This window comes from Gorilla gorilla, chromosome 17 (assembly GCF_029281585.2).
Source record: "Gorilla gorilla gorilla isolate KB3781 chromosome 17, NHGRI_mGorGor1-v2.1_pri, whole genome shotgun sequence".
NCBI classification, from domain to species: Eukaryota; Metazoa; Chordata; class Mammalia; order Primates; family Hominidae; genus Gorilla; species Gorilla gorilla.
Genome location: NC_073241.2, coordinates 69,691,871 through 69,716,454, shown reverse-complemented (window position 1 = coordinate 69,716,454; position 24,584 = coordinate 69,691,871). Strand labels below are relative to the sequence as shown.

Below are 24,584 nucleotides of genomic sequence, written 5' to 3'. Positions count from 1 at the left end.
CAGAAAATATTTTTTCAATTGACAATTTTATTTTGTAAAAACAACTGTTTTTTGAAACTTTAAGAAAAAAGAAATGTAATGTTTTCTTCCTCTCTTTTACTTAGGATCAGTTTATGTCATTGAAATATGTAATTTGTTTCTTCATCTCTTTTACTAAGGATCCATTTATGTCATTAAATAAACACATGAGAATAAGTCTATTTGTAAGCACAGAAGTGTGCTGGAAAGAATGTGATCTATAGAGACACAAACTGATGGGAAATTATGAAGTCTATGGAAGAGTATTGATGTTTTCTCTCTCAGTGAATTCTCTTTAGTAGTTGGTCATCAATGTACTGAAATGCCTTGAGAAATTTTCTCAAACTTCTCTTTGTAGAGTTCTGTCTGATTAGCTCCAGACACTTGGACCATTACTGCAAGATAGTTCTCTAGTTATTCATTCTGACCATGGCATGCATGAATCATGTGGTGAGGGACAGAAGTTATTATTAAGTGATAGCTTTGGAAGATAACAGAAAGATAAAATATTACATCTTGGATTATCCTGTGTCCAGGAACTACCTTCTTCCCATTATCTATCTCAGAGCCTGCATGATATGGGGGTGGGGATGGAGGTGGGGGCAGAAACACCTAATAAGGTGAAGAAGTAAAAAAGATAAGTGGCAATATTACTTCATGTACAAGCAAATGACAATTCAACCCAATCCCTCATCCTCGGTTCCTTCACTTTTTCCTTTCTGCTCTGTATTTTTTCTTCCTTCCAGGAATCCTAGGTTGAATCTAGTGCTTTTCACCTTAATTTCACTGTTCTTTAACTTGTACAAAGTATCCAATTTCAAACCCTCCCAGGGTATTGAATTTTGATAGGTCAATTCTAGGCTACTTATGGATTTATTTTTTATCAGGATTAAACACCATGGCTAGAAACATACAGTCTCTTTCTAAATGCGTACTTTTCAGGGAAGTCAGAGGTTACATTTAGTATGGCTTTCTCACGGGAAAACTTAGATAAGCTTTAGCTCATAAAAATATTTACTTTCAATGATCAATTAAACTGGAGATTCTTTCTAATGCTGTCTCACACCCTTGCTTTGGGAAGCAAATGCATTCTTTGTACAGCAAAGATGAACAATATAATCCTTTTTCTTGTTCTTTCTCATAAAGTTATGAGCACTGCTGTAAGTCCAGAAAATGTAATATTCCATTTGCATTAGACTTGTTAAAAAGAGTGCATCCATGAGTATTTTTGAGTACAAGTTTGCTAAGGAAAATGAGCATAGGGTATTTTAACATTCATAATGGAAAACATAGATAAGTTACATAATATTGTAAGCACTATAAACCAGGTGAAAAAAGTGGCCATATATATTCTCTACCTACAAAATGAAAGTGAAGGAACAAGTTCCCTAAAGCATCTAATTCTAAAGCCCAACCCATTGGTAAGAAGGATTTTCAAAATCTTTAACATAATATTAAATGCTTTTATTAATTATTATTTTTATTAGATACAGTTGTTGCATAAAATGAGTCTTTTTCTGTGGACACAGGAAGGTCTAACTAGTCCAGAATATTCTGGATGCAATTATTGGCAGGATCCCACCAGACACAGAATTAATTACTTATGTATTATACAAAAAATGAAGTTAGACATCAAGAAGTTCTTAGTTTTTAACAGTGGTTGATTTATGCTCCTTTAGGTATCTTAATTTTAAAGAAAATAGAAAAAATAGGAACAGTTAATATGTTTGACTTAACTTTGGAAAATTAGTACTCTTATGTACATTAGGACTCTGAGGTACATTCACACATATTCTATTTTAAAGGAAAAACTAAATTCTTGAAGGCAGCTGTTGTTAAAACACTACAGTTCATTTTTAACCTAAGGATATAATCTGTACTTAGAAAAAAAATATTTATATACAAAAATGTATCACAGAGTTATTTCTAAAAATAAAAATTGACAGAACATAAAAACATGATAAGAGCAGATTGGTTTTAAATTTGCATTCACATTATGGCACTGAAAGTATTTTTGCAGAATGTAAAACTAAATAAAAACATATTTGGTATATTGCTAAGCGTGGGAAAAGAGGTTACCCATATGTGTATTAAGATTGGCCCAAATTTCTTTTGTTTTTTTTTATTTTTTATTTTTATTTTTTGAGACAGAGAGTCACCCAGGCTGGAGTGCAGGGGCACAATCTCAGCTGGTTGCAATTTCTGCCTCCTGAGTTGAAGCAATTCTCCTGGTTCAGCCTACCAAGTAGCTGGGATTACAGGCGTCCGCCATCATGCCAGGCTAATTTTTGTATTTTTAGTAGATACAGGGATTCACCATGTTGGCCAGGCTGGACTCAAACTCCTGACCTCAAGTGATTCACTCACCTTGGCCTCCCAAATTGCTGGGGCCCCAATTTCTTTTTAAAAACACACAGAGTGAAAAAGAAAATATATTTTAGATAATACATGCATATTTCCACAATGGTTATTTTAAGGTGGTGAGATAACAAGTGAATTTTTTTCCATTGTCTATATGCTTCCTTTATGCTCCAAAATGAGTAAAATAACCACATCAGTTTTGTAATAAAAAGTAAGATAATTTTAAAAGAGTAACACATAAAAATACACCCTTAGAAGTCCATCTTTAACTACTACCATTCATTTCCATTTATCTAGATGTTTTAGGAGGCCCTAAATTTTTCCTTTCTGTACTATAGGGCAATTATGTGAACAATTTCTTCCCATTTTTTCCTCTCCATACTGTAGGGCAATCCAATCAGATTGCTCCATTAATTTACTCAAATCCTACCATCTTGTGGTTGTTTATGAAGAGACATTTTAATTGCAACTAATGAGAAGAGAATTGCAAGGGGAAGAGCAAAATGAATGGAGAGGATATCAGAGGAGAGGAGAAAATTAAGGAGAATAACAAAATAAGAGAGTTTAATGCGACTTTGCAAACAACAAGGCTTTGCTGTGTCCATTGAAAAACACTCATTTTATGCAACAACTGCATCTACTAAGAATAATAATTAACAAGTGTGTTTTATGTTAAGGATTTTCAAAAAAACATCTTACTAATGGGTTCGGCTTTAGAACTAGATACTTCAGGGAACTTGTTTCTTCACTTCCATTTTGTAACTACGAAACAAGACATGGTCCCCAGAAATTAATGGCACTGCTCAGGTCCTTTAACTGCCCAATCAGTATGATTTGTCTCTAGTCATATCTGTATTTTACACTGAAGAAAGAGGCAAAAGTATCTCCACCACCATGTCTGGCAGCATCAGTTTTATTAAGACGGTTTGTTGTATTTGGGTCTTAACTCTCCTCTATCAACAGAAACCAGCATTTTATTCATAATAGATTTTTCTCATCCAGGCTCATACCAGGATAAGCTGGAAAAATTAAACTGATAATTTCTACCTAAAAGTAAATATTACTGGTACCTTGGATAGAAATCTTCTGTTTACCGAGAACTGTGCTTGGCATACCTTTCTAGCCTCCAGGTTCAGAGCTTTGATTTCTCTTGCATCTGTTGCTACACAGCCTTTCAAGACTGAAAATGATCACTGCCAGGGACTACAATGCAACACGGACCTGGCCAGAGATCTCTTTGTTTATGAAAAAGGAAAACTTATATCAGCATAGGCCTACAAGAATTTGAATTATAAGAATAAGAAAATGCTAAAAATGTCCAAGGAATACTTAACATTAAAATAATCTTCATAAAACAGAAAACAAGATTAAAATATAACATATATTTTGAATATACTGACAGACCTTTCTTCTGTCACACAATAATTGACCAAAAAAATATGTGGTGCAGAAAAATGAATAACATAGTATCTGAAGCTAATTTTTAGTGGCAGATATAAATGAAAGACTTACAATTACAGCAAATACAATCAGCGATACTGAGGATAGGCTTTAAGAGAAACAAACAAAAAGAAGAGGAAACGAACAACAAGATAAAAAAAGGGGATAGACATGGAATATGGATCACTAGATCATGGAGTACAGTCCAAAATGATTTTGGTGTCCAGAAGAAAAGATTGAGGATGAGGAGAAAGAGGAGGATGAGGAGGAGGAAAAAAAGGGGAAGGAAGAGTCACTACTAATAAAAATAAAATAATTATGTGCTTACCAAACATGGTTTATACTTAAATGTATTAAACATAGAGAATTACCCTCAATGTAAGAGCAAAATGAGGGCAAGTGTGATCACTATAGTGGGAAAGTGAAGAAAACTTAATTCACAAAAATGAGAGGCATCAGTTAAGATTTAATCACAACAAACACTAAATTAAGTAATGGGGCTACATGAAGATAAACAAATAAGTAAATATTAAATGAAATAAAAGAGTAAGCAAAAATATAAATATAAATATTATAAGGAAAATTTCATAATACAAAAACACATGACACAGATATAAATTTACTTAACCTACATGAATCAAAAACATTTGATAATGTACAAGGTAAAGGCCATTTAAAAATGTGAAGCTAAACAGAAACAAAATTGTATCAAATAATATTTCTTGAATTCAATTCATACCTACACATATTCATAATTACATCAGCATAATTACAGCTATATCAGGCAATCTTTTCAGTTGATGTTTTCCTTTTCAAACATTTTATTTCCCCTTCCCTTTTCTTCTCATATTAAGCCTATATATATCCATTCACCTTATTCACCTTATTCTGCATGCTGAAAACAAACTATTCATATTAAACATTGTTTTCTTTAATGGTTGCGTGATATTCCATAGTAGATATGTATCATAATTTACCCAATCATGAACCTATTGATGATTGTTTCTTTTACTTATTTTTTTCTTCTGTGTACAATTTTGCAACTAAAAACTTAAAACATATATTTTTGATGTATTTTTATTATTTCTAACAGTCTTAGGGGTAGGACTGATGAACATATTCTTTTCAAATGTTTAGTATACTTATCTGATTGCATTCCAAAATGGCTGTTTCAATTTAAATATCCACAAGCCATTTTCCCCACCTGCAATAAGTGTTATTGCTCTTTTGAAATTTTTCCCAGTCTGATGGTTGTAAAGTAATAACACATTTATATTTGCATTTCCCCAACTACCACTGAGTTTGAGCTTTTGTTTTGTTTTGCTTTGCCATTTGGATTTGCTCCTTTATGAATTTTATCTTGATATTACTTGATGTTATTCTTATTCTATAGCTGAGAGTGAAGCTATATTATAGATCCTAATACTTTGTCTAAACCTTACATTGGAATTATCTCCCTAAAGTGGAAATGTATCTATTCAGGCTTTTAAACTTTGTATAATAATATTTAAATTTTCACAGTTAAATATTATATATGCTTTCTTTGTTAGTTTCTGGGTTTGCAGTTTTTTTTTAAGAAAATTACTTACATCTCATTTTATCAGATCTTATTGGAACAATTTTATTGTTTTACATTTTACAGTTATCCATCCAATCATTAAATTGTGTTTACTGTATGACATGAGATGGATAACCTGTTTTATTTTCATGTTATTTTCATCTTGTTCTGTTTTCAGGATTAATCATTGATGCCAGCATAATTTATACTACCTTTTTCATATAATAATATATCATATATACATATTTATGTACATATTTATATGTAGAATATTATATGTTGAGCCAACAGTTCTCATATATTTTTCTGTAAAGGACCTGATAGTAAACACTTTATGTGCTAGATGGCCTTTATCACAAAGACTCAATTCTGATGTTGTATTATGAAAGGAGCCATAGGATATATACAAATAAATGAGCACATTGTGTTCCAATAAAACTTTATTGATGAATACTGAAATATTAATGTCATACAATTTTTATTTTTCATGCTATATTTCTCTTCTGATACTTGTTTTTCAATTAATGAAAAATGTGAATCCCATACAAAAACAGGCAAAAAGCAGGAAGTGGACCATGACCATAGTATGCCAACCCTAAGAATATATTCACCAAACCTATGACAATATCATGTTGATTAGATCACAATGGCTTTATAGTGTGCTCTGATATCAGATAAGGCCATTCCTCCACAGATGTTCTATTATTTCCACTCTTCTTGGTTATTCTGAGGAATTGCAATAACATTTTTTCATTTGCAAAATAAAATAAAATATTTATGCATTAAGTTCGGAAACATGTACTCTTTTGGTATTTTGTTAATTTATTAAAGAACATTAAGTTCCCATTTGTTTAGATCTTATTTTTAACCCATCAAAAATCATACAGTTTAGACCCTCCATCTTTTTTCCTAAGCTTGAATATATATATTTTTTCAAATTATCTACAAAAACATTCCCTTCATTTGTACTCATCTATATTTATATAATTGGAAAATTATTGATTTTGTATTCATCAATCTTCCCAAATTCATCTCTTAATATTAGTATTTTTTAAATGCAAATATATTATGAAAATAAAGAAATATATGCTCCTCTTGAATGCTTATATCAATTATTTCATTTCCTTATCTTATTACATTTACTAGACTCCCCCAAGTCAACATTTAATAACATTGTACACAAGTCAGACCAATCTTATCCTTGATTTTAATTGATCACTGTTTCACTCTTTAGGATAATATTTTCTGTGAATTATTGTTATTTTGATTTTATTGTTTTTAAGCAATTTTATTTTATTCAAATTCTATAGCTTTCTATATTTTATTAGAATGGTATTGATTTTTTTATTTGCCTTTTCAGCATCTATCAGGATTTTCTCTTTTAATTAGTTAACTTAATGGCTTATTTCAGTAGTTATGTATATTTGCTGAAAGGAGGCTCAGAAAGAGCATTCAAAATTTGAAGAGATGGCCTGTGGAGATATGTGGAGCAAGGAGAGGAGAGTCTGCTTCTGCTCAACAAGTGTTATTTGAGCTATCTATGTTCCTCTTTCTTTAGGAGCTGTGAGTTAGGTAAAGATGTGTGAAGAGTCCTTCCTGCCATTGAAGCAGGGAGCATACCAGCATTTGCCATCCTTTAGGCAGAGAAGACTAGGAAAGAGGAAGGCATCAACCGGGTGAAAAGATAGGCTGTTGACTGTCTTGCTCTTGCACTATATAACCCACTTGGGCAGACCCACCATACCATTTACCACTCAGGAACTTGCTACAGGCTCAAAAGTTGCACCTAAGCCACACTGGGTAAGTAAAGAAAATACATAAATAAATAAAACACAGATTAAAAAAAAATTTCCAAGTGTAAAGAGAAAAGAACTAAAGTATATCCAAAAGATATGGTCTCTAGTAAAACAGTCACTAATAGGTGAGATAACGACTTGAACATATGTATTATACGGAACAATTAAGAAATCTTTCTGCAAGGCACAAAATTCTGTGAGAAATATAAAACCTGATTTTCCACGTAAAATATTTAGTGGCTGAAGAATGGGGAGGATAATTACTGTTGAGATGTAGTTAGATCTGTGCAAAAACAAGTAGTAGAAATATCCCTGTATTAGTCTGTTTCATAGTCCTATAAAGAACTTCCCCCAACTAAGTAATTTATAAAGGAAAGGGGTTTAATTGACTCACAGTTTAACAAGGCTTGGGAGGCCTCAGAAACTTACAATCATGGTGGAAGGTGAAAGGGAAGCAATGCACCTTCTTCACAAAGCAGCAGAAAAGAGAAGTGCTGAGTGAAGGGGTAAGAGCACCTTATAAAATCCTAAGATCTCATGAGATCTATCACGATAACACCACGGAGGTAACAGCTTCCATGATCCAATCACTTCCTACCATGCCCCTCCTATGACACCCGGGATTATGAGGAATGCAATTCAAGATGAGATTTGGGTGTGGAAACAGCCAAACCACATCAAGCGCAAAGCAAATAGGTGAAGAAATATGAAAATCATAAAAATCGTGGAGAAAAAGCAAGAGACCTGGAAGATAAAGCTGGAAGACACTTCCATGAGCATTATAGTTCTGGACAGTAAGGAAAAAAACAATAAAAAACTGGAAGATAAGTTTTAGTAATAAAAATATTACTAATGGAGGTAGGATAGGGAGAGCCATTTCAAGTTCAGAAGACAAGTGGAAATAAAGACGAGTGTGGGAGGCGGAGCTTGCAGTGAGCTGAGATCGTGCCACTGTACTCCAGCCTGGGCAACAGAGCGAGACTCTGTCTCAAAAACAAACAAACAACAACAACAACAACAACAAAAAACGAGTGTGGAACTTAAAAGCTCCATTACTTAGCAGAGAATACTTCGAAAACACACATAAATTTCTAAAAAAGAAAGCACAGAAGTACAGTTCTTGAAACAATGCAAAAACAGCTCCCATACAAACTGAGTAACCAATTCCAAGTTAAGATGTCATCAGGAAGATCTGGAAAAGAACAGGTTTTCTTTCCTTTGCCATACTGATTAAAGGTAATAGCCAGTTCTTTAGTGAAATAGAATTGGACATTAATAGCAGATATATTTTTATTAAGCTGTATATTTTCTTATATATAAGGATGTTCAGAAAACACAGCTATGTTCTCATTAAAAAGCAGCAAAATTTGACAGTTTATCTGAACCTAAATCTTGAATCTACCTTCATTTCTGTATGGTTGTTTAAATCTTTGAGTATATGAAGCCTGCAGGCAAATGTGGCTCAATTCCTACACCCAATTTCAATTGCCCAAATCCTGACCTGTCTCACAAGCTGTGAGGCCCCATTTGTTTAAAAAGCAGAAATAAGACAATCATCATGATGCTTAAAATTAAAAACAGATGACGATATTTAAATACACAAACAAAAAATAAAACTGAAAATAAATACACAACAAAAGTTATAGAAATACAATGATAAAATTCTACATTATTAGTCACAACAATAAAAATTAAATCAATATGAAAAGATTTACAATAGCCAAAGCTGTTCATGGAAGGAAAGGTTTTTAAATATTTTCATTATTAAAATAAAAAACAAGTAATTATTATAGATTATTTTATTTAATAAAATATATTTTAAAATGAAAATTACTTTAAAAAATAAATAATTAGGGTGCATTGGTTCACACCTGTAATCGCAGCAATTTGGGAGCCAGAGGTGGGTGAATCGCTTGAGCCCAGGAGTTTGAGACCAGCCTGGGTAACATTGTGAAACCCCGTCTCCACTAAAAATACAAAAGTTCGCTGAGTGTGGTGGCACAGGCCATAGTTCCAGCTACAGGAGGCGAGGTGGGAGGATCACTTGAGCCTGGGGAGGTTGAGGCTGCAGTGAGCCACGATTGCAACACTGTACTCCAGCCTGGATGACAGAGCAAGAACCTGTCAAAAAAAAAAAAAAAAGTTAGAGTTCAGAACAGGAATAAAATTAAATTTATCTAAATGTTAGTTTTTAAAAGACAAAATAAAATAAACTATAGCAATTTAATCTATTTAAAATTTTATGCAATTAGGAGTGAGCACAACTGATAAATGAAGCAAATGCTATGTGTGATTATATACTAATTAATATGTATTTCTCATTATAAAACGAAAATGACTGAGAAAGAAATTAAATTTTAAAGAACTATTCTAATCAAAACTTCTAAGAAATTCCAATGAGTTTACTGATAAATTATGCTAAACTTCCAGTAAGCAGGTACTACATATGGTATATAGACTGTTCATCACATTAAATAATGAAGGGGTTTAAATTAATTCTCAAAAGCAAACAAGGCAGATTCTATAACTTGACAACATTTGCCTCAAACCAAAAACAATGGACCAATCTCAATTTGGAAAACAGATATAAACAAACAATAATTTAATAGAAAATACAATTTAATGACATACGAATAACAGCCCATCTGCATTACATAGTGTTTATGTAAAGAAAAAAAGACAGTTTTGCAAAAGCAAGAAAAAAGACATAATTATGATGTTTGCTTAGTATTTAAAAAAATTCTCATAAATGCAATAATGCATGATTATTTGAGAACATAGAAATTTGGGCCTGCCTCAAATCTTACCCTAAGATTAAGAAAGAATCACTTCACAGAACAGTGTGGTCTGACAATAATACCACAATAAAGTTGTTTCCCCGGAGCTTCCCAAATCATTTTGTGCCATTAAAATGTTCTATGACCCAAAACTATTCCAGAATATTATTGGTACTTTATGTTTACGTAGAACATAAGTTTTTCCATGTTGACCATCATTTTACAGCTATTATTTCAATGGATCAACACATAACTAATGGACTGACTGCAAATCATACTGATTTTGATAGATCAGAGAATTGAGATGTTAACAAGCTCACCTACAGTTAGGAAATTCCTGATGTGTGGTAGATACACTACTACTAATATCTAGTTTCCATGTTTTAGCTCCCAACCAAGTATGTTCCATGTTTTATTTCACCAACCTTCCAAGAGGCTATTTCCCAGAACTCAAGTCTCCAGAATCACATTCTCCAGAATCACATTCTTCACCAAGGTTTTTCTAATAGTTCCACATTTCTTCCCCTCCCCTCTCCTCCCCTCCCCTCCCTGCCTCCCCTCCCTCTCTCTCTCCCTCTCTCTCTCCCTCCCTCCCTCCCTTCCTTCCTTCCTTCCTTCCACCTTTCCTCTGTGCTGCCTTTCTTTTACATCAACATTTAGTTGTCTTTATTGTTTGAGTCACCTCTTTATTTCTTTGGATAGAACTGAGCACATTGCTTCTCATCATAGCTGTGGAAAAAATGAATAATAAAAATAACAATTATACTCATTTATATGACACATTAAATAATAATAAAAGCTAATATTTATGTACTGATAACTTTATGTCCGCATCAGAATGTGAAAACAGGGATTTTCTTGTCCAGTCTCAAATCCTTGATGCTTAGGGCAGTGTTTGTCCCACAGTGGACCTAGTAGAAAAAACATTTGACTAAATGAACATACTCTGGTAAGAATTTTACATAGATCATTTAATTTAATTTTTAAAATATCTCTGTAAGGTGTTTATTGTTATCTTTATAGTATACATATTTCAGGTTCAGTAATTTGCCCAAGGCCACAGTTTTCTCGAGAGATGGAGTTAGGATTCAAACTCCTGTTCATCTTAGTGGATAAGTTTAACCTCTAGGCAAGTTTGTGCTGTGTGTAGTAAACCCTGGAATTAGCTAGCAACGTTTATGTTTTAACATACTACACCGTATGAGTGCCTTTGTAGGGGATCACCTTCTGTGATTTCTCTCTGTCCCCTGTACCCATGGTTGCTATCGGGCCAGCTGTTGTGAATTGACATCAGCTGTCAGCCTCCTAGCTTATTTTGCTTAGGGCAACCTCTCAACAGGGAAAGAGAAAAATAAGGGGAGATGAGAGGGAACAGAACCACATTATCTACCAAGGTCTCTGTTAGTGACCATGTCCTTGCATACCTTCTCTTCTTCCTCTGATCTAATGCATTTCCTGGTTCTTGCTTCGTGGAAAATTGTTTACCCTGCAACCCGGGGTTTCTACTAAGAACAGACCATTTGTCGAGATCTGCTTCCAGCATCCTCCCTGTTCTTCTTCATCTTCTCAGACTCAGCATTCCTACAGCCCTATTCTTTGTTTCTGTGAACACTTCACTTTTTCCTTTGTTGTAACCTTTCTCCTGGCCATTCAACTTGCTGCTGTATGCACTTGCATATGACAGTCACATTTCGTACTCTCCAAGACATTTACTCTTGTCATTAGCATTGCCACTGCTCAAAATCTTCCACAACAGTTCCCCCATGGGTGGAAGAATATTTTGGGAATGCCAGCTGGTAATTAAGATGCAAACCTGATCTCACAGCAAGGTGAATAGGAATGCCATATATTAAATACATTTCCACAGGGCTCTAGTGGTCATACCCACTTTCCCTGTATCTCTCTTTTGCCGCTCTATGTCTGTCTCACCCCTTCCCTCAGGCCTGTAATTTCTGTCCTTTTCACCCTCAGCAACGGGATGTGGCTCCATAGGGAGTTTGCCCTTATAGATCGAAGGCTTGTGAATGTGAGGTAAAAGAGAGGTCTGCAGATTGCTGATAAACTTGCTTTATATTGGAAAAATTACCTTGGAAATGTCCGTTTTTCCTAATGCTTCGACTGCTTATTGTACATGACAGTCATTTGCACTGTGAGACCGCAGTATCGTGAACAGATGGTGTAGCGCCACTCGTGGTCATGAGGGATGGTTTCCTAACAAAAGAGATTTTATTCTCCCCTGTATTTCTCTTGCATATTGCAGGCTTTTTTTCCCCTCATCCTTTCCTTTATTTTTTCTTGGACAACATATATTGCCTTGGCTTACAGCTTCATGGCATTTTGCTCATTGATCAGCATTAGCTCAGAACTAATAATAAATCTCTTTTCATTTCCCCCCACTGGGATGCATTAGGGTTATGGCCTTGGAAAGTAAGTCACACCAGCTGGGTTATCTCTGTTGTCTGTGCCTCTGGTGGCAGGGTGTCATCATGAGGATGCATTTATGAATCCCAGAATTGTTATTCAGGTTTGTTTTTTTTTCTACCAGACTGTGCCTTGCAGTACTACGCAGCAGGTGTGTTACTCTACAGCAATGATTACAGGGAAGGAAGCCACACTATGACCTTTGAGGGTGAATGAGCTAGAATAGAATTTAGTTTTATGGAGAATGTTTCATGCTTAAGATTCCTCAAATAGCTCTAAATATAATGAGTGCAGCATTGATAGCCCAGAAACTGGGAAAGCAAATAAAGTAGTCTCTCAAAATTTAAATGTATTTTACTTGTAACTGGTGATTTTAGAAGGTGTCTCTACAATATTATTTACTTTCAGAAGAGAGATTGTCTTCTGAGTCCCTCTAGTTATCTGTTTTCTGATAAGTACTAAAGAACTTATTTATTTTCCAAACATAGTTTATAGATATTAAGATAGCTGTATATCCATATAACGATGCAGTCAGCTGATTTCTAAAAGCCCATGTGAGCATCCATCCCAAACAATGAGAGCCAGCATTCCTTAACATTTACCCAGGAAAACCGTACTTCAGACTTCATGGAACAGCTGGCATTGCTAGATTTTTGCTGTTGTTGTTGTTGTTTGTTTATTTGTTTGTTTGTTTTGAGGGGGATTGGGAGGAGGTTTCTGATAAAGACTGGAAAACCTGCTAGATAAATCGTAAAAAAGCTGTAACACTGGCATTGCTAGTTTTTAAGCTTATTTATACTTTGCTCACAACACGAATGTAGCAATAATGATCGTTTCTATGGTTTTAGTCACATAGTATAGAGATTTTGGTCGTTATCTACTTTCTTGAGACTCTGAGGGTTAAGTGACATCAAAATTCAAATGCAGTTTTGTAGCACAGGTTGAAAAATCCTCCAAAGACTTCGGCTTCAGCTCTCTCTCCTCTGGGTCTCCTTCCCTCTGTTCCTTTTCTCTCTTCCCCTATCTCCACTACTTAGTATTGTTCTCCAAATTACAGCCAAGTGGACAGAATGGAGCAGGAGAGCAGGAGAAACCATGTATTTCTTTCTTTGTTTTTGTTTTGTTTGTTTTTTTGAGAAAGAATCTTGCTCTGTCACCCAGGCTGGAGTGCAGTGATGCGATCTCGCCTCACTGCAACCTCCACCTCCCAGGCTAAAGCAATTCTCCTGCCTCAGCCTCCCTAGAAGCTGGGATTACAGGCATGGGCCACTACACCCAGCTAAATTTTGTATTTTTAGTAGAGACAGGGTTTCACTATGCTGGCCAGGCTGGCCTCGAACTCCTGACCTCAGGTGATCTTCCCGCCTTGGCCTCCCAGATTGCTGGGACTACAGGTGTGAGCCACCGTGCCCAGCCTGAAACATGTATTTCTTTAAATAGGAATAAGAACTTTTATAATAATAATAATAATAATAATAAGAATAAATTGATGTTTTAGTTGCTTTGAGTGTTAAAGAATCAGTGAATTGAAAATTTGGTTAAGCTGGGCATGATGGTTCATGCCTGTAATCCCAACACTTTGAGAGGCTGAGGTGGGAGAATCCCTTGAGCCCAGGTGTTCGAGACCAGACTGGGCAACACAGGGAGACCCACATCTCTATAAAAAATAAATAAATAAAATAAATAAAGACAATTGCCATACTGGGCACATAAAAATGCAGGACACCCGGAATAAAGAAAATAACCAAAAAGAAAATTTGTTTTTAAAGTTCTCAGTTTCTATTTATTATGCATATTAAAGGGGCATGACCTAATATATATAGTATGCTACATTTATATATTACCAGTCACAACAGTAGGATGTAGAAGAAATTGTGGAAATATTTGTTGTACTCCAGGATAAATTTTGGTTTTTGGCAGTTTTGGGGGTAGTTGAAACATCCTAAAGAAAAGTAAACATAGTGCTATATTAGTTGTCTTAATAGAGAGAGGAAATGGTTCTGATCATCTAAACCAATATATTGTATGCTCTTAGTTCCCATTCAACTTTGGAATGCCTGTGAGAATGTTTTAATTACAGATTTTCCTTTTTAGACATGTTTTTCTTGGACAAACAATGAAATTAGTTTGCATTAGATAAGTAAACATCAAGTGACCACAGGGGCAGACCCAGCTTGGCATTACATTTTTGCTGCTGATAAACCCATATGCACAAATGAGTTTTGATACTACACAAATAAATGAGGATTATATATGAAAAACATATTCAGGGAAAGCACATTTTTAGAATGGGGACGTAGGGGAATAGCAAGGAGAAAAGCCAGAGGCACAGAAATTTATCAGTATCTTCTTAATATATCTAGAAAGACTTCATGGAGGCAGAAAAGAAACAAAAAAAAATGTCATCTATCTGACTTTTCTTCCTTTCCCTCATGGAATAATGAAGTCAAGGCCTACACAAGCATGACTTTTGATAAGGTTGGTAACCAGAAGATCTAAGAATCTTCGTGTTGCTAAGTTTGCTGTTGTCAGCAGCCTATGATATGAGCTCTAATTCACCAGTTGGATATGCTGCAGGATTTGTTCTTTAAAGGAATGGCAGCCACAAAACATCTCATAATTAAATTACAGAAGCCGGGAAGTGTATAAAGCCTGTTCGAGTAGGCTTGGACAGCTGAAGACAGGCAAATAGGAAGCTAGAAGAGATTTTTATCACAAGAATTAAAAAAGGAAATATGACAGAGTGCCAGCTCCATCTTTCCTACTGTGTGACAAGAGAGTGCCTGAGTTTGCAAAATGAAAGATTGAGAAAGATATCCCAGAATTTCTCATTTTCAATCCTATGTGTGAATTGAGCTTTTTGCTCATTTATAATGGTTCCTATAACTGCCTTCCCTCCTCTATTTTCTGTAAAATTGCACTATGAACACCTGTCATACCAATTAAAGAAAAAAAAAAGCTAATGAATGCCTCCACCATTTTCCTACAGTCTCAAGCCAGAAAACTTGAAAATCATTATTAAGTACTTCCTACTCTTTCCTAAATGCTTCCATAATGTTCAATTGATCTAGCCAACTAGGATATGATATATCTAAGATCAGTGGGAAACTTTTTGAAAGAGGCAAATACTTAAAGAAAGGTTTAGAATGTAAGTTAGACACACACACACAAACACACACAACACACACACCACTGCTCATTTATTTTTCTGTCATACTCCTATTCTCCCTAACTTTTCCCATTAATTAAGATTTTGTGTTTCAGAATTGAGTTCAGCCAAATTGAAGTTTTCCTGTAGTGACTATGAGAATTTTCTCAGTCTTTTTGTGGAGGTTATCCAACACAGAATATTTTTATTTTATTTCCTATCCACTAACCATGGGCTATACGAAATTTCATTCCATTAAATTTCATCTCTAGAAAATGAACATCTTGATGATAGAAGCTGATTCTGGCAGAATTCATACATGCACAGCAGAACCTGATGCGACCGAAAGATTCAGTTCATCCTACTCAATATGCCTCCTTGGCAGCAATTACAGGCTATCTTCATTTCACGGCCAAAATGGGCCTTGCTTTGCCAATTGAGGACAGGCCATGAAGTAATAGGAAGAGGACAGGGAAGAAAGGCAAGAGAATTGGGTTCTAATCCAGCTTTGTTTACTAGCTTGGGAATTTCCGAGCAAATTACTGAAACTCATCTGGTCTCAGTTTCCTCACCAGTAAAATAGGTCTAATAATAGCTATTTCATACAATATTTCATTAATTTGTGTACAGTGAAACACTACATAAAGTCTTGTAATTAGTACTATTAATAGAAGTAATAAATCTATAGTTTTTTATAGTGTATAAATAATCTGAGCTAAATGTTATTTTTCTCTATTCAGCAAAGCAAGAATCTAATAAATATGGAGAGAAATGACTTCTGGTGTGTGTCCTTGATGTTTGACAAAATGAGAAAAAAATGCAACCAAATAGATTAGTTTTAAAATACTGTGTGCTGACACAGAGATGAGATTCTAAATCTATTTTCCACATTTTAGCTGAAAATGCTTTACCTTCCAGAATTGGTATTGGCCAAGACTTCAAAAGCTTCCCAAACAGTAATTACTACAGTAAAAATAAGTAGGCTACAAGAAAACAAGTAGGAGCAATCCAGATTTTTCTACTGTTTAGCAGATGAGGAAAAGTAGTAAAGGGATATTGTTAAGTAACTTGGATATAGCCTAAAATTTAATATCAATCACTGTTTTTTTAATAAAAGAAAACTGCTTTAAGTATATACTATGCAGAAGTTATTCTGCCAAGTACTTAGTTTGTCAAATATTGTGCTAAATAAAAGGAGTTTAAAACGTGAACTGGGCATTTAGTATGCTTACAGCTGAGATGAGGAGAGAAAGAAAGCCTATGTTCTTACAAAGTTAATTAGTAATGGAAAGTCCTGTAGATGTAAACATTAAATGTAAGAGATTTCATTAGTAGAAGAGAGCCTATCTCTAATGGAGGTGCTGACGCAAAATTCTGTCAAAATTTTGTACAAACTGTGTGAGCTTGGATGAATTTCTTCATCTCCTTTCATCTAATTAATGGAGCCTCATATAGTTCAACAATTCCATGATCCTAAATAATAACATCATAATATGATAATGATATTAATGTTTCCTATTGGAGGAGACTGTGGTGAAGTTAGAAGTAGCCTCACAGAACAGGTAAAATATAAGCAGTTCCTTAAAAAACAAATAGGATTAATCTAGACAGGAGTTAGAAGAACATTCTCAAAAAAATCATACACTATCTTTAATATATAGAAGGAGTATTCTAAAACAAAGAACCTACTGATGAATTCAGACCTTCAGTTAAAAAAATAGCAAGGAAGTTTGGAAATTAAATTGGGGCCAGAAATCCTAGGTTTTGCGTGGCCAATTCAGGAGTTTGGACTTTATATTGTACGCAATGGAAAGGCACTGCCATTTGCTGAGTGCTCTAAAATCTCCCTGGCAGATCTACTGCCTCATGCAAGTTCATCAAGTATACGTAGATGGCTTTCAAACATTTGTCTTCAAGATAGACTTTTTCTTGAGAAGAAAATAACAAATCCATGGTTTAATTGCTTTTTGAACATCAGCTTAAGCATCTTGATCTCAATAAGCCCTAGACATAAGTTTCTTTAAGCAAAATATAGGAGCTTGATTGTGCAGTTTACTGAGTTCATGACATTTGCATTTGGGTATTGAAGGGTGAGAATGGAAATTGATTGATAGAAATAGAGAAAAAGTGTCTTCGTGAAGGAAACAACAAGAGCAAAGGAATGGAACCACAAAACATCACAGAATGTTAGGTGAGTGATGAATTGTTACGTTGTACATGGATGTACTAGGAATGTGCATATGACTGCAGTCCTCAGAATGGACCTGCTTTGATGCACAAATAAAGGATAAGTTACAGAATAACTGCCACAGTAAAATCCAGAAAAAATCAGGGTCTAGTTTAAGTAGATAATGGTTGAAGGAAATTAATTTTAAAAATAATACATATAAACAGTCAGACAATTCTAGGTACTGATAGAGTGTAAGTGACAGTCAAAAAAGAGAAAATGTATTCGCTGCAAGATGTGCAACCTGTGCACTGAGAACTTCAGATTCGAGTTACAGATAACCAAAAAAGGAGAATTTTGATAAAAGGATGAGCCCTGTCCTCCTCTTCCATAGTAGTCAGACTGAGGCAGCAATGTCTTGCAGAAGTGAATTTTATGTAAATTTAAAAAGTACATGTTATCATAGTTTTTTAAAGAAGGAGTTTGTTCACCTTTTTCTAAGTAGAATACGTGTGCCATAGGAAGATCTTGTTGAAGTTTAGTTATCGAGAATATTCCACTTCAACTATAGGTGGAATATAGAACTGAAAAAAAGAATACAATGACATTAAACATTTCTAAAACTTTGAAACCATGCTGTTTCTGAAACTGATTTTATCCTATCATGCATCTTGCCTGTACTTCCTGTATATAGTCGTTTTGTTGCATTTGCTTTCTTGTGTGTTCAGGGAATTATAACACCTGAATCCAAATCGGTAGTTCTTCACTCTCACCACTGTGTCTCCTTCTCACATTTATCAGGCTCCTTTACTCCTACCATTTGTTTGTGTCAAGCAATATCAAGAAATCTGGGAAAATCAATACTAAATAAGTCACAATAATGTTTTCAATATCCTATCATCTACTTTAATGTACACGTGTGTTCTGTCACTCTTCATCACTCACTAAATCCATTTTGCAATCAGTTAGATATAACTTAATATAAACATAATCCTTTCCTGAATGACCTAAAATTTCACTGCACCAGAGCCAGCTCTACTGGATCAGTCATTTTTTGGAAGTTGAGAAGATTAAAAAAAATAATCACAGAAACAAATGCCACATTCATCTCCAGTAGTCACACCTACTGAACAGGGTCTGTGGCTGGAAAAGTTAATGCAGTTCTCCCTCAGTATCTAACAAGGGATTGGTTCCAGGATCCCTGCAGATACCAAAATACTTGGATGCTCAAGTCCCTTAATATAAAATGATGTCATATTTGCATATAACCTAGGTATATTCTTTTGCATACCTTAAATCATCTCAAGATTACTTATAATACCTAGTTCAATGAAAATGCTTTGTAAATAGTTGCTATACTGTATTTTTTTATTTGCATTATTTTATTGTACATTTATTTTTATTTTTCCAAATACATTTGATTCATGGTTGGTTGAATCTGTCTGTGGAACCCATGAATACTGAGGTCCTACAGTATTTGGAAAAAAGTGAGTAATAACTTGGGCCTATAATTTTTATATTCTTTCTTCACTTCAGTTGGGTTAACAGTGTTAATTATTTGTCCCAATGTAAACTGCCAGACTCATTGTTTCACCAATACACAGAGAGAAATTGGACACAAAATTTTTGGCATTGAAAACTTCAATAGATTAACTTTTTGAAATAATTTTCAAATAGATCCTAGAGTTTCATGGAAAATCTTCTTCACTCAATTTGTATTCCACAGGATAGCTCTGAAATGTATTAGAATGGCTGTGTGTGTTTTCTGACATTTTCACTGTGCATTTGATAATTTTTCAATTTTGCTTTTAGTTTCAACAACTCTTTTATTTATTCAATTGCAAATGTAGGATATACTTACTATATAATGATTGACTAGAGCAATAAAAACTATTACTTTTAACTTGGATACTATGACTGTACTACAAATATATATTTACTATTAAACAATTATATTCTTACTTTTAATGGAATGTATTATTATCATTCCCCATATGTTATTAAAAATAAAAATATTTAAAATGTTTATTGTAACAAAAAGATTTCCAGTTTTTACAAGATAGCAAACAAAAACAACTTGAAAACATTTTCTAAACATCTAAAATGCTCATTAATTATAATCACATAAAATAGTAATGCATTGCTGAGACTGTGGAGAAACCACAACAAACACCCAAACAACAACAACAATAAAAATTCCACAATAAATTTCTAGATTCTGGAATCAAAGCCGGTAAGACCTAGAGACAATTGTTTTCATGGCAGATATGGTGTCAATGGCATGTAAGCATATGGCTATTGATACCCATACAGTTAAAGAAGTCTAAGCTTTAGACACGTGCAAGTCAAGAATTTATAAATGAATTGCCTGGATGAAACTAGTTAAAGAATGAATAAGAAAAAGCTTAACCTGTCATTCGAGGAAACATGGATAGAACCAGAGGATGTTATGTTATGTGAAATAAGCCAGAAACAGAAAGTTAAACACCGCATATCCTCTCTCATATGTGGAAGCTAAAAAAAAAAGTTGATCTCATAGATGTAAAAAGTAGAACAGAAAACATTAGAAGCTGGAAACAGTGGAGAAAGGAGAGATAGGGAGAGATTTGTTAAAGGATAGAAAACTACAGCTAGATAGGATAAATAGTTCTAGTGTTCTATACCACTGTAGGATCACTGTAACTAAAGATAACATATTATATAGCTTCAAATAGCTAGAAGGAGTATATTGAACATTCCCAGCACAAAGAAATTACAAATGTTTGAGATGATGGACATGCTAATTATCCTGATCTGATTACTATACATTATATGTATCAAAACATCAGTATGTACCCCATGAATTTACACAATTTATGTCAATTAAAAATACAATTAAAAAATCTGAAAATAAATAACAAATGAGGGTGAAACTTTTACTGAAAAAGATTTAGGGTCAAGAGCAAAGTTGACACTATTAAATAAATAAATACATTTTGATTTCATATTAAAGGATATTCCATGGGGAAAATTTTTTTTAATTTTAACCATTGTCATAAAGGCCCCAAGGAAGCTTGTCTCAGCCTTTTCCCTGTCTTCAAATATCAAGATATTGGATCTCTGTTCCAAAGACAAGGAAATGCTATAAGTTGAGATTACCAGGTGATAATGTAGGTTCCTTTTCAAAAATAAATGAAAACTTCTGGAGAGACAGATTCAAAGTCCAGGAAGTTCGTATCCTCATTGAAGGTGTGTTTAAACTTAAAAATTATTTAACACACAAAAGCATATCTACCATAAGGAATAGTCAGCAGACATCAGTAAATAATAATGTCACCTGCAACTTCTTTCCATTCTTTTTGTTTTTAATTTTTAAAATTAGCATTATTGCAATAGCTGGGTCCTCCAGCACAATGTTGAATAGAAATGTTAAAGGATGTTCTTACTAAGTTTTTTCTTTTATTTTAGGGGAAAAACATGTTCAATATTTCACCATTAAGTAGAAATTAAGTTGCAGGTTTTGTTTCTTTGTTTAAGATGCTCTGGATCAACCTGAAGAAATGCCCTTCTACACACCTATATCAAGTTGGCTGAGCACTTTTTATCATGAATGAGAACTGAATTTTTCCAATGTGTGTTTCTCATCTATTGAAAGGACCATCATTTTTTTCTTTTATTTTGTAAATATGATAAATTAGATTGAACGATTTTGAAACTACCCTACATATCTGGTTATGATGTATTATCTTTTTAAACTATTTTATGTATTACATTTGGTTATATATTGCTAAATATATTCACAACTTTATTTATGAGGGTCATCTGTTTATAATTTTTTTCTTCCTTTCTTCATTTACTTCCTTCTTTTCTTCCTTCTTTACTTCCTTTTCTCTTTTTTCTTTATTTCTGTAATATCTGTTGAATTTTGCTCTCAAGATTATGTTAAGTATATATATGAAAATAGTGTTCAACATCACTAATCATCAGAGAAATGAAAATGAAAACCACAATGGGATACCATCACATACCAGTCAGAATGGCTATTATTATTTTTATTATTTGAGACAGGATCTTGGTGTATCATCCAGTCTGGAGTACAGTGGTGCTATCACAGCTTACTGTAGCCTCTATATTCTGGGCTGAAGCAATCCTCCTACCTCAGCCTCCCAAGTACCTGGGATCACAGGCATGTGCCACCATGACCAGCTAATTTTTTAAATTTTTGTAGAGGCAGGGTGTCCCTATATTGCCCAGGTTTGTCTCAAATTCCTAGGCTCAAGTGATTCTCCATCTCAGCCCCCCACACTGCTGGAATTATAGGCATGAGCCACTGGGCCTGGCTGGCTATTATAAAAAAGTCAAACAATAACAGATGCTGGTGAGGTTGCAGAGGAAAGGGAATGCATACACACTGTTGGTAGGGATGCAAATTAGTTCAGTCACTATGGAAAGCTGTTTGGAGATTTCTCAAAGAAATAAAAAGAGAATTACCATTTAAGCCAAGATCCCCATTCCTAGGTATAGACCCAAAAGAAAATAAATCTTTCTACCAAAAAGACACCTGTACTCATATGCTTATTGCAGCTCTATTCACATTAACAAAGACATAGAATCAACCCGGGTACCTATCAACAGTGGATTGGTTAAAGAAAATGTAGTACATATACACCATGGAATACTATACAGCCATAAAAAAGAAAACAATGTTCTTTGCAGAAACATAGATGCAATTGGAGGCCATTATCCCAAGCCAATTAACACATGAATAGAAAGCTAAATACAATATGTTCTCACTTATAAATGGGAGCTAAACATCTAGTACACAGGGACAGAAAGATGGGATCAGTAAACACTGAGGATTCCAAAGTAGGGGGCAAAGGGTTAAAAAAACTACTTGTTTTGTAATACACTTGCTACTTGGGTAATGAGATCATTAGGAGCTCAAACCTCATCATCATACAATATACCCATTTAAGAAAGCTGCCTATGTACCCCCTGAACCTAAAATAAAATAATAAAATTAAAACATGTTATGTTTACTTTATAAAACAATTCGGAAGGTGTTTTCTTTTCCTAAAGGACATTATGATTGGTGTTCTTATTAAATGTTTTATATAATTCATTGGAAAAACCTGGGCTAGGAATTTACTTGATGAGAAATCTGTGATAGTTAATCCACATGCTTTAATAGGTAGACGGCTATTTATTCTTTCTGTTTCACCTTATGTAAATTTTTGCTAGTGCTATTTTTTTAAAGAAATGTGTTTATTTCTACTAAATTGGCATGAATGTTTTTATAACATTTTAATATTTTTATATGTATATGTAGCATCTTTAGTAACCATCCTTCTTTTATTCCTGACATTAATGTTTTGTGTTTTCTCTTTTTATTTTTATTCAGAATTGCTAGACATACCCCAACTCATCATTTTGTTAAACTGTTTTATTGTATATCTGTTTTCAATTTCATTGATTTAAGCTGATAGCTTTATTTTCTCCTCTTTACTTACTTTGGCTTTACTTCGTTCTTTTAGTAGTTTTGGAAGTAAAATATTAAATCATTGATTTTAAATTTTCTATATTTTCTGTATATATTTAAAGCTTTACATTTTTCTGAGCTTTGTCTTGCCTGTATCCCTCAAATTGTCATATATTTTAATTTTATTTCATTTGAAATATATGGTAATTTATTTGTGATTTATTTTTAAAAATTTGTTGATTAATTTCTAAATATTTTATTACATAACATATTTTAATTGATTTCTTAATTCTATTGTGCTTGGAGGATATTCCTTCTATATAATCATTTATTTTATTAAGACACAATTAGGTAAGAGAGTGGATAATGTTGTCCTGTGTCTTTATTGATATTTTTCTCTAGATCTAGTTGTTTTTATCAATTGCTGGGAGAGAAAAATGTTAAAAGTTTCTACTTTGACAATGAAATTATAAGTTTGTATTTACAGTCAATTTTTGCTTCATGTATTTTGAAATTATGTTTTACACATTCTCATTAACGATTATTATATCTTCTTGATAAATCACTAATTTTTTAATGTGTTTGATATAATGCTTTGCCTTGGGGTCTGTTATATCTGATTTTAGTACAGCAACTTCAACCTTTTATGCTTTCTGTCTACATGCATATGGTTTTCATCCATTTACTTTCTACTGTTTGTCTTTAAAGTGTTTCTCTTGTAAGCAGTATATAGTTAGGTCTTACTATTATATCTTGTCTGATAATCTCTGCCTCTTAATAGAAATGTTTAGTATATTAACATTTAGTAATAAAAATGCAATTAACAGAAACAATTTTAAGTCTACCATTTTATAATTTATTTTTATCTCCTCTCTTGTTAGCCTCTTTTATTTTTCCTATTTTCTTTTACGTTATTTGAGGTTTGCTTCTGTTGTGTTTAAAATTCTGTCTTAACTACACACACACACACACACACATACACACATGTACATTTACAATATTGCTTTTTAGTTCTTGCTCTAGGGTATACAACTTGTCAACCTAAATAACAAACAGGGAGACTCTCTAAAAGAAAATAACATCTATTTGGGAATAAGCATTGCAATGAGAATACATGTACCATGATGAATTATGTGCATATTCAGGGAGGTAAAGAAAAAAACATTTTTAAAGAAAAAAATGAAATATATACCATTGTTTTGAATTAATTGTTCTTAGCTATGAATATCAATATAAGACGTGGTGCCAGACTGAAATTAAACAGCCTGTTGTTGGGAAGATGCCCTTGCAGAAGTATTTTTTTGTATAGTGTTGTGATGACCTTTGTGTAAGGTAATGGTTTTTGCAGATTCTTTTGTGATTGTTTGTGTTATCAGGTATTTGTGCATGAGAACTCTCCCCTCGTGGACTTCCCTGGCTCTACGTGTCCGTATTTTTAGA

The 24,584-nt window shown here is 33.7% G+C and overlaps 1 non-coding gene across 1 annotated transcript; it reads right to left on the bottom strand.

Moving 5' to 3' along the window:
• Positions 1–13,080: 13,080 nt before the first annotated feature.
• LOC115931474 (U7 small nuclear RNA) lies at positions 13,081–13,141 on the bottom strand. The gene has a single exon (XR_004067959.1). It is a non-coding gene; the product is annotated as a U7 small nuclear RNA (small nuclear RNA).
• Between the last annotated feature and the right edge of the window lie 11,443 nt (positions 13,142–24,584).